General features: G+C 52.8%; 1 pseudogene; it reads left to right on the forward strand.

Annotated features, from left to right (window-relative positions):
- The first annotated feature begins 974 nt into the window (after positions 1 to 974).
- LOC112828475 (serine/threonine-protein kinase PLK1 pseudogene) lies at positions 975 to 2,925 on the forward strand (annotated as a pseudogene).
- Positions 2,926 to 11,854: the final 8,929 nt, after the last annotated feature.

Consider the following 11,854-nt stretch of genomic DNA (forward strand, 5'->3'; position numbering starts at 1 on the left):
TTTTCACTTGGCTGAGTGTTTAGAAGCCCATGCTTCTCACCTTCTCTTCTGATCCTAGGATGCAATGAAATGAAGCATCGCTCTGGTGATAGAAACACCCGGGAATGTACCCAAGGCTCCAGGGACCACCATTTTGTCCTGAGAGGAAAACCAGCTTCCTCCTTCAGGTGAACTCTGTGTCTGTGATGGTGAGGTAAAACCTCACAACTCAGGCTCAAGAGAAGCTGTTTTAGGCATTTCCAAATGGCCACCCTTCCCTTGTTTGTCCAGAGCAAAGTTCATGTGGTTTTGGGAAAAGTTGTCTTACTCATAGTCCAAGAACACCACAGGCCCTAGGAAGAGAGTATTCTGGGAAGGGGTTGAGGAGAGGCCCAGAAAAAGCCAGGGCAGAGGCACAGTCTTCTGGAAGCATTGCCACCACTGGCAAGGGAGGTCTTCCAGATGCAATATCCAGAGCTGGGGCCATGTTGGCCACACAGCCAGCTCCCCTGGGGAGTGCTACCCTCAGAAAGAGCATTTCAGCAGGGGCACTGTTGCCTGTTCTTTATACTGTGAATTGTTAGCAGGTTCTAAATAGACGATTCATTTTTCCTTTGCGCACAGAAGGGTCTCACACCTCCAACTACCACCACCGGCTTGAATGTTTCAAGTCAAAACATTCCCCAAACCACAGCCCCTGGGTGAGATGCAGGGCTGGCCAAGAGTTTGGAGGAAAAACAACCCCCCATCAGCCTGGAAACCACTGGGTACACAGGAGCCTGGGTCAGCTTCCTCACAGAAGCTGGGAGCCCGAGCATTTTAACCAGTTAATCTGATAAAGCCACTTTCCCTCCCAAGGCCTGCCTCTACTTCCCCTCTGCCCCAGGTAATAAGCCCATTCCCACTACTGGAGGCCTCAGGGAGCAGGGTGCAGGGCACAGAGTGGGACAGCCTAGGGCACATGGAGGACCTGAGCCACTCCCTCCCTAGTTGTAGAAAAAAAAAAAAAGAGTCTTTTGTAATGTTCCCAGCACTGTGTTGGAATCAGGAAGCAGCGCAGCAATGCCAAGCCTCCGTCAGACCTTACTAGGTCCGCTGACCAACTCCCAGAACAGGACGGACGGTGGCGACTGCAGGGAAGCCAGCCCCAGTCAACCCTGGAAAAGCCATGGTCTCAGAAGTTTCGGCTCCTGGGGCCACCCACCGCAGCCAAGCTCCTGTGAAGGAGATCCAGGAGGTCCTAGTGGACCCTTGCAGCCGGCGGTGCTATCTGCAGGTGTTGCTTTCTGGGAAAGGGCAGCTTCATCAAGTGCTTCAAAATCTAGGTCTCAGACACCAAGGTGTTTGTGGGCAACATCTCACCTACGTCGCTGCTACTCAAGCTGTACCAGAAGAAGGAGAAGGCATCCATGGAGATGTGCATTCACTGCAGCCTCGCCCACCGACGTGCCATGGGCTTCCATGGCTTTTTCGAGTACATGACTTGGTGTTGGAGCTCTGCTGCTGGAGATCTCAAGGGAGGAAAGCACTGGCTGAACCTGAGGTCGCTACTACCTCCTTGGATGCCAGAACCTGCCCTGAAACCAGGTTCATCACTGGGACCTCAAGCTGGGCTAACTCTTACTTGGTGAGGATCTGGAGGCGAAACTAGGGGATTCTGATTGGCAACCAAAGTGGAGTATGACAAGGAGAGGAACAAGCCCCTGGGCGGGACCCCTACTAACATAGCTCTGGAGGTGCTGAGCAAGAGGGCATGGTTCTGAAGTGGACATGTGGTCCCTTGGGTGAGTCACGTGTACCTTGCCATTGGGCAAACCACCTTTTGAGATGTCTTGCCTCAAAGACACCGATGAAGAATGAATACAGTATTCCAAACACATCAACCCCATGGCCACCTCCCGAGTTCACGAGATGCTTTGGACAGTTTCCACTGCCTGTCAGACCACTCACGAGCTGCTCAACAACAAGTTCTTTACTTCTGGCCGCATTCTTGCTCTTGTGGGCCTGCCCCTGCCTCACCATTCCTCCGAGGTTTTCACTCGTTCCCGGCAGCCTGGACCCCAGCACCAGAAGCTTCCCATAATCCTCAGTAAAGGCAACAAGAACCCCCAGCCCCAGCCCCGTGGGAAAGAGGAATCAGCGGTCCGGGAGACCAGTGAGGTGATAGACTCCCCCTAGGGGACATGCTGTGACAGTTACATGGCATTAACGCCTCCAAGCCCCCGGGCGCGGATCCCGCCTGCACCCCCATCTTCTGGGATGGCAAGGGGGGGGACTCTGGACAGGGACAGCCTGATGTGACAACAGTGTGGGGGTGTGCTTCGATTACATGACTCATTCTCTACACCAACAATGACAGCCTGAAGAACGCAGAGCATGATGACATATAGTCCTCCCTCGCGGTGGGCTCTCATCCCAACTCCTTGATGAAGATCGCCCACTTTAAGGGTTTCCAAAACCATGTGCGCAAACACCTGCTGAAGGCAGATGCCAAGACCACGCCCCAGAATCTAGCCCAGCTACCCCCCTGCACGCCCGGTTTTGCACCTGCTAGTCCATCGTCTTGCACCTCAGTCTGGCTGTGTGCACATCAACTTCTAGGACCGTGCCAGACTCAGCCTGTGCCCACTCATGGCAGCTATTTACCGACCTCGACGAGAAGTGGGACTTTGTTAGGTACCGCCTGAGCCCCCTGGAGGAGCACCCCTGCCTCCAGGGGCTGGCCGGCCGGTTCCACTGCGCCTGCATGCCGGTGGACAAGCTTCCGAGCCCATGCTCAGCCACCAACGGCCTCAGGGCCTCCTTCCCTGTGGACTAGTGCTCCCCTCACCCCCGCCAGGACCTTGGGCCCACATGGGTTAGCGCCCACTGTGCTATTTGGGGTAATGTGCCCCCTGGCGGCTGGGGACCCGGAGAAAGCTACATCATCCTTGCAAGTGGGGTTTGCTCTGTGCATAGCTCTTTTTGAACATATTGGGGTGCGGATTGTATGGCCTCTTCCCCTGGCCTCCCAACCGCATCATATGAATTGTGTAGAATATTGCTACTGAACCCGGACTGTTCTTTCCTCGACTTTATATGCATTAAACCCCTGTGAATCTTTAAAAAGTTTGGGGAGTATTGATTGGCTGTTAGTTGTCATGTGCGCTCAGAGGCTGCCGGTCTCAACCAATAAGCAGCTAAAATGAAGTACTCCCGAGGTGGAGGGCAGAGGAGGCTTGGGGTGGACGGGATGCCTGCCTGCACTGTTCCTTGGTCCAGTAAGACATGTAGCAAATATAAACAAATTCGGTGACAGCACATTGCCAAGTCTTCCACAGAGCTCCTTCGACAAAAGGCAGTGTTCTGCTGAGAGCCGTGTTGGTCCTGGGCTGACAGGGCTCGGGGGATGCCACAGTGACTCTGCCACGGGGGCAAACCTCTCGGGAGTGGTCGGAGGGGAAGAGGGCAAACCTTGTAAGACCTCCTTTGAAGACCCACTGTCTCCAGGGCATCTAGCTGAGGAGTCAAAGAGCTCAAAAAGCAAGCCAAAAGTTTGGGAAGGCAGTGAATGCGAAGGAAAGGGACCAAGGAACGCAAGGAACCCCCAGGTGGTGAGTTCTGTGAGGGGTCCCCACTCGCGGGCCTCACGACAGCGTTTGTCCACTCGGGAGGGGTGGTTGGTCCAGGAGGGATGAAGCGCAGATGGGAAGGCTCGGGGATCCTGGAGGGAAGCTGGAGAAGGCAGCTCAGTGTTGATCCAGGCAACGAATGCAACCAAACCGAGAAGACGACAGCACACGGCCCCAAGGCGCGCATGTGAGCAGCATTATGGCTGAGTGGTTGCTGGCCAGGCCTCTGGGTCAAGGGCCCTTACTGCTGTGTGACCTTGAGCAAGTTACTCAGTCTCTCTGAGGCTCAGCTTCCCCAACTGTAAAGTGAAGACTCGGCAGTTATTTTATAGGGGTTGTTGGGAGGATTTCCTGAGAAACATTTAGTCACTGCTCCAAAGTGGCAGTGACAATTACGAAGATGGAACACCTGGGGTCCAAGGGACAGCTTTCAATGCCACACTTGGCTGGAATGATGTAGACTCTGCCGGTGTTTGGCAGGCTCGGTTTCTACCAGGAAGCTCAACTCGCCTGGGACTTAAGGGTGGGAACTCTGCACTGACCACAGCCAAGTTTTAATGCATGAAGAGGATTCCGTTAGCGCTGGGGGCTTCCTACTTATCCAGATGACCCTATCTATGTACTTATATTTCAGAAGATCCTCAAGCTTTTTCCTTCCAATTGTGTGTGTTTTGGTGGGGGGGGGGAGGCAGAAGAGGGGAGACATTTGAGGCCAAAGCCACCTCTGTGACCACAGGGCAGGAGCCAGAGGGGGGCCTGGGGCACCAGAATCCCACTGCATCAGCAGAAGCACAAATACCAGACGACTGTCTCAAGGATAAAAGAGGGTTTAGGGTGACTTGATTTAGATCTTCCCTTTCTCCTGTTTTGGGCACAGGCCTGGGTGTAGGGGTGGGACTGAAAACAGACAGAGCCTTGTTAGGGACTTGAATTTTCACATGTAGAATGACAGAACTTCGGAAAGGGCTTTCTCCTTCATGTGCCCCTCCCATCATATGTCATTCTCACCTGACTTTGTTTTATTTTTTATTTTTTAATTTTTAAAAAAGATTTTATTTATTTGAGAGAGAGAGAAAGCAAGAGACAGAGCATGAGGGGGAGGGGCCGAGGGAGAAGCAGACTCCCCCCTGAGCAGAGAGCATGACTCGGTCCTCGATCCCAGAACCCTGGGATCACGACCTGAGCCGAAGGCAGACGCTTAATCAACTGAACCAGCCAGGCGCCCTAACGTGATCTTTAAATGTAAAACTCCATTTGTATTCCAGTGTCATCATGGGAGACTTGTCTCCTGGGGTCCCAGCCTGGGTTTGTATCTGATGCGAAATGTGCAGGGGAGCCTTCAGCTGATACCAGAACTCTGGCAAAACCGGCCGGCATCCCTCTCAGCATCCTCACCACGCAGCTGAGCCCCGGGGCACCAGGGTGAGGGCAGATCGGCCTTTCCAGCCACCTTTCACTGGCTCTGCTCTGCGTTGTGGTATTCAAGGCTCTCAGTCCCCGGGAGGACGGCAAAGCATGAGAACCCAGAGTTGGGTCAGGGACCAAGTGTCGAGCATACCAATGACCAGACCTGTGTGAACAATTGGAGCGAGGGTTTGCAGTTCCAGCCGTGAGCCTGCCTGCTGCATGTGGGGAGGTGCATATGTCTTGGGTCACATCCCAGCTGGCAATTTCCAAATTCACCAGGAATTCCACCACCGCAGCCCCCAACTATAAGACTGATAACAACCCCCCGCCCCCTGCCCCACCAAAGGCGCTGGGTGCGTAAATCCTGCTTTCCTGTTTATTTGGCTCAGGGGTTCTGCAGAGGACGCACAGCCATGGCCCTCGGTCCCCTGAAACTGGGGACCCCTCCTTCACTCACACAGAGGCTTTGCTGGGGCCAGCAATCTGCCTTCCCTGAGGCTCATCAGTTTAGGGGGAAGGGGTTCCTTTCTGAATGCTGTGTTCCAGCCCCAACATGCCTCCCACAAGAAGGGGTATCCTGAAGCCTGAGGGGCAACTGGCTGAGGAACAGGGTAAAGCTGGGACTGGCTTAGGCTGCTACCTGAGGTGGGCCATGAAGGGTAAGCTTCCTGCCCGGGGTGGGCCCCCCCCCCGCCCCCCGCCCCGAGCTGCCAATGGCAGCAGCAGGTTTCCCATCGGGGGGTCTTCCTGAAATTCTCTTTGGAATGATGGAGCAAAATCGTGCCTGGAAACCAGATGGAGCCTGAAGGCCTTTCCCCAGCCCGAGCTTCTAGCCTTGCAGGCGTTGACTCATTCTCTTGTCCCGTATCCACAAAAGGGACGCCCCTCCGCGTGTCCCTGGGGAGTCCCTACTCGGTCCCTCACTTGCCCTGCTCATTCTTCCCGTCGGCAGTGATGGCAGACTTGTTTCTTTTTCCGAGCGCTCACAGCCCCGTGGAGTGTGTGTGTACAAACCTACCTGCTCCTGTTCTTTAACTCCTGAGACGCTGGGTGTATTTTGCTCAGTTGTGTTTGCTGGTGCCCAAGTCCGTGTCATGCAGTGTAGACACGTGGTTCTGAAATCCTCCCTGTGCCTCACTGTTGCCTGGGGAGATATTTAGAAACACCCAGCCCCACTCCCAGAGACCATGAGTTAACTGCCCTGAGGTCTGGACGGGGATGGTGATGGGCTGGAAAGCTCCCCAGGGGATCCCAATGTGCTGTCATTGTTGAGAGGCCCCCCAAAACTTGTCTCAGAATGAGCCAATCAGGCAGCTTTACCCCAGTGGCACTTTCTCTTTTATTTACATTTTTTTTTGAGGGGGGCTGGATTCTCAAGGCTTGTGGACATCATGAAACCTAGGGCATCTGAAGGTGCCCACCAGAGAGTGTGTGTAGGCTAGGCCAGAGGGTTTGGAAGGGAACTGGCATCATTTCTGGGGCAAGGAGAAATTAAGTTAGGCATATGCACCCCAGACACCGGCCTTCATAGCCTGGGGTCGGAGCCCAGCAAAAGGAAGCAGATCGCCCAGGGCATCTGGACCCGTGGCATGCCCCAGGTACCCTTACGGGTGGGGGCACAGTGACTCTGGGTTCTTCATCCCCTGTCATCACACATTTGCTCTGTGCATGGCCCGGCCGTGTGCTTGCCGTGCCCTTGTGTTGGGGGAGTGGACTTTTGGAAATCCAGCGGGCTCCTCCTCTGAGTGTTTTTTAGTCAGTTTTTTTTTTAAGATTTTATTTATTGGGGTGCCTGGGTGGCTCAGTCAGTTAAGCATGCTCTCTCTCTCAAATAAATAAATAAAATCTTATTTATTAAGGCAGACGCTTAACCGGCTGAGCCACCCAGGCGCCCCTTATTCACTCCTTTTGAGGCTTCTCCGTGTTGACACAAGATTAACTGCACTACTATTTATTTATGCATTCTTTTTTTGATGGTCATTTAAAACTGTGTCTAATTCTTTCCTGTTGGAAATAACGCTACAACTTGATGTAGAATGTCTATTCCGGTACCTGTGTCCTTGCGCGCAGGTGTTCCACTCTCTCCACGGCCATTGCCGCTTTCAGGCCCGCTGCCTGCCTGCGCTGGGCTCTGCTACGGGTCACCGTCCTCAGAACTGGTGATCTGGCTCTCTGTTGGTCAGTGTTTGCCCTGGGCCTGGTCGCCTGGCCTTTGGCGACCTAGTCTGGCACCAGAACTCTCCGTGGCTCAAGTCTCAGGCTTCTACCCCACCCGCCACCACTATCTGGCCCCTCCTGTAAGGGAGTGTTCTTTCTGGCAGGAAAGATTGGTGATGTCTTGGAGCCATAAGGTGAGGTCTCATGCAAGTGGTCAATTTTAACTGGGCCGCAAAGGAAGTTCAGTTTATGGTGATGAGGAGAGACCGAGACTTTTCCTGATAAGGGGACAGCGGGGAGCAGAGTAGGAGAATAAACATGGCAGAGCAGTATGGGGGTGAGGACTGGGCGAAGAGCAGGCTGCCCGATGGCAGCTGGTTCTGGCGGGAGCCAGCAGCTTCTTTTGTAACACGAGGTGATGGAGGAAGTTAAAGCCTCCTGTCCACCTCCCGACGACTTTGCTTGAGTGTTCTGGCAGGACGTGGTGCATGGGCATTGTCAGTGGCAGGGCGATGGTAGCCCGGGGAACCCTGGGAAGAAGCACCTGTCTCCCACAGCCATCCCAGGGGCCCGGCTGAGCTCTGGGCTTGCTCACTCCTCAGACTTGTGGTCTACAAACTCATTTTCCTCCAACCCATTCAGAGTTGAGGCTCCAGGAAGCGGGGCATTGTTCTCCCTCCCGGGCTTACAGGCTGCCTCTCAGCCCTCCTGCCTCCAAGCGAGGGAACTTGGAAAGCCACGTGCAGGCTTCAGCCGAGTAATGACCAGGGACTTAGAAACTGATGTCACAGCCACGGGGTTGGGGAGCGGACACCAAGGGTCAGTCCAGCATCCTCTCAGCTTGACTCGTCTTTGGCCTGAGGTTAAAGAAAGCTCCCAAAGCCCCAGTCTGGGGTACAGGAGACCAGCATGCGTGGGCTTGGGAGAGGGAGCTCATCAAGCTTGGAGGGCCTTGTGATTTCAAGCGAACTCCTACTGGGAGAAACAGGCTTATTGTTTTTGAAAGCATTTACTCTGGGCAGAAGCTTGGGCTTTTGCCTTGTTTGACAGCCCATAAAACTCAAGTGCAAACTTCCAGCTCTACTGTTTGCAGGAAAAAACCTGGGGCACAGGTATCGACTCCTTCCCCTTGGCTGGCCATCCCCCTCCCGTGTCCACCCCGGGCCCGACTCTCACCTCCACACCGTTAGGAAATTGCGAGGGAAATGTTCCCAAGGGCAAGGGTGGAGGGCAGGAAGCTGGCTGGGCTGGCTGAGGGACCAACATTTGTCAGATGTGAACAGGCTGATGCGGCAGGGAAGATGGAGCCAAGGGATAGTGCTTTGACTTCATGCTTTGAGGCTCTGTGGGCGTGTGCGTGCGTGTGTGTATTTCTGGTAGATCCTGGAAGGTCAGTGCAGTGAGAGAATTAATTATTTTGAGCCTCCCATAGGTGCCAGGTACTCACTGTGTTGGAGTTGGGCAGGAGATCTGCCTTATTTTTTCATGCTGCTTCTCCTGCATTTGACTTTGAAGAGAGGCATTCCTTAAGTCCTCGTCTCCCTGCCCCCACCCCGTTTGGGAGACCCAAGTGCCTGGCGTACACCGTGTCATGAATAAACATCACTGAGTGAGTGACTGCCTTCGTGAAGTGGGTGGCTGTTTACTGAGCATTTACTATGGGGTCTCCTCATATCCAACCTATGAAAAAATGTATTTATTGTTTTTTACAGATAGGGTAGGTAGACACTAGGCTCAGGAAGGTTAAGTGACTTGTCCCACGTCTTGCAGCTAGGACTGTGTGTGTGTGTGTGTGTGTGTGTGTGTATTGGGGAGGGTGGGTGGAGATGTACAAGAGATTTAAAAGGCTCATGGCATCATTTTAATTATTGCTCATTCTTGCAACTTCATCACATCTGTGAATTTGTGCATTTGTAGAGCTGATGGGATTGAGTGGGCTGCCCCTGGAAACTGGGGGCAATGAAAACAAATTTGGGGGTTTTCCAAGCGGGTGCCTGACGCAGTACATTATCCCTAAAAACAGAACCTAAAAGAATGGATAGGAGAAGCCCTCTGTACCGAAAATAGGGCAGGAGAGAGATGAGTGGAGGGAACAGAGGGGCAAGATCTTCTGCAATATTTAAACGGCCCCCTCTCTGAGACCCAGGAAAGAAGAAAGGTACACAAAGGAACAAAGCCAGGTCAACTGTTAAAAATTATTTAATAGAAAGTCCAATGTCAAAATGTAACAATAAACAAAAATACACATGTATAAATATGTATATATAATTAGACCTGTACACTTTCTCAGACCCTTTTCAAAATGGAACAGAATCATCATTACATCTTGGTGGTCAAATCAACAATAATATTCAAGCGACGTGGACCCACTGGTGCCGTGGGGAATATACTGCAGAAGCAGTTGGAGGGTTCAAAGAATTCCAATCATGTGAGAGCTGGGAGGACTGCCAAATGTCCTCTTCTGGAAACCCAGAGAGGGAAGATGAGCAATCCCACGGCTCTGGACATTGCACCTGATCTTTTCTTAGCACCTGTAGCCACCACTGTCCAGGGACAGCTTTCCTGTTGGGCAGGTTTTTCATTATTGAAATTTAGGTTGTTTAAAGTTTGTTTGCCCTGTCTCCCAGATGAGAAACTCCTGGGATTTTTATCTTAAGACCTTCTTATTCTGTAGGCCAAGTGCCAGCACAGTGGTTTGGGGATGGATGCCATGAAGGTGTGCCGATTTGCTCTTAAAACAGTAGTGTCCAAAGTGGGTGTGCACATACCAGGGGGTACTCAAGGTCCCCCTGAGGTGTTCAGAGAGAAGATGCCAGAACCTCTGTTTATAATATTTTGTATCTTATTCTTTTAAAATGGCTACACTGTGTACTTTTTATAATATGTGTCTAATATAGTAGTCCAGGAGTATGTGAATATAGGCTTTCAATAAATTAATAAACATCCAGAGGGGGTGCATCTCACAGAGTTTTCGCCGAGAGGCGTGTACGGTAGAAATAAACGGGCACGCACTGCTTTATAGAACTCACGTGCACGCAGAGCGCTGGGGAGGCTGCCCTGCTGGGCTCCCATGCCCACCCTAAGGAAGCTTTGCAGGTGCTCAGAAGATCATTGCCCCAGGATACCCCTCAGAACCAACTGAGAGCGGATGCCTCCTAATCCTGCCACAGTATTTCACTTGAATGTAAGGCCTTATTCATACGTAAAACACAACACAGAGCAAATACACAGCCACGGACAACTGGCAAGGAGGCATTTTGATTCTTTCCTGGTGACAGTGAGGAAACCAGACTGGAGCAGACAATGGGGAGAGGGTGCCCTAAGGCAAACCTGGCCGTATTCCATGACCATCCCCCTGCTGCCACCAAGGGGACCCCGCAGGACCCTAATTTTAAGGTAGGTGTGTGTGAGGCCAAATGCTCTGTCAATTTCCAGGGATCACGACTGCCACAGGCCAAATTCTAATCGAAAGGACTAAGCCTGTGGGATATTCAAGTGGGAGCCACAAGACACAGAATTAGAAATTCCTCACCAAGGAGCCAGAGGAATATCTGGGAAAAGAGTGTGAGCCAAATCCTTTCCAAGGGTTCAGAAGGCTGGTGTTGCTTTTGAATATGCCAAGCTGCACCCAGAAGGGCGGGTGTTGGGGGTCTTGCAAAAGAGGTCAGCCCCAAGGAATATTCAGGGCCCTTGGGGATCGCTGGAGACCGAACTACTCGGCTAAGAAAAGTGCCTTCAGCACCTAATTCCTCCAACCTCTCAGGGAAACCATGTCACTTGTTTGAGCCTTTACTTAAGTTTCTAGAAACCAGGCTGCCGCACAGCTAGTATTTTGATTCATCAAATTCTTTCCCGTCTCTTTATAAAATTTCTGATTATTTGTGGGGTGGGGGGAGGGAAGAACCCAACGCTCTGAACTCTGAATAGGTTCTCTGGAAAACCTAAAAGGCACTGTGAGGTGTCTCCACAGAGAGCCTGCTTCTCCCCAAGCCTCCCTGCCTCACGACCGGAGGGCACAGGGCTGAGCTCGGTGGCCCCCCTTGTCCCCACGAGGTCCACTGTGGCTGTCTAGACTGGCAGGTTATTTGCCATGTGCATACAATCCATTTGTGCTTTTTGTTTTGTTTTGTTTTTATTTTTTACCATCCCCTTTCTTTGGCAGGATTCAGGTGTGCACTCCAGACCTAGCAGAGGCTTGGCCGCAGGGCATGACCGAACCCGGGGAAGGGCTGTCCCAGGGCAGCTGCCTCTGGGTAGGATGAAGGAAGGCGTCACACTAAGCCAGTGAGCCCTCGGCTCTTTCCTGGGAATTCATCTTAGGGCACCCCTCATCGCGGGGTCTACGCCAGCCTCGTACCAAGAGGTATTTTAGCCTCGGTGGCTCTACGGACAGGTCAGGATGCCCAGGCGCTGTCCCCTGTATGTCTCTAAGCCAGAGCTAGCCCAGGTTAAAGCCCCTGAATTCAAACAGCGTTTGGAGGGAGGATAAGGTGCTGGGATGGGCGGCAGAGGACACATGGGGACAAATCATCTCAGCAAGCAAGTGTGCGCTCCCACAGCAAGACGGCAAACCCGGGCTCTGATGCTGACCACACTTATCTCTCTGGCTGACCTCGGCAGTGACCTCGGCTTCGGAGGACAGAGCATGGTCTACAGCTCTTCCCTATCCCCCCCCCCCCCCCCCCCCCCCCCCCCCCCCC

This window comes from Callorhinus ursinus, unplaced genomic scaffold (assembly GCF_003265705.2).
Source record: "Callorhinus ursinus isolate GAN/ISIS: 27379988/994484 unplaced genomic scaffold, GSC_fseal_2.0 scaffold13, whole genome shotgun sequence".
NCBI lineage: Eukaryota > Metazoa > Chordata > Mammalia > Carnivora > Otariidae > Callorhinus > Callorhinus ursinus.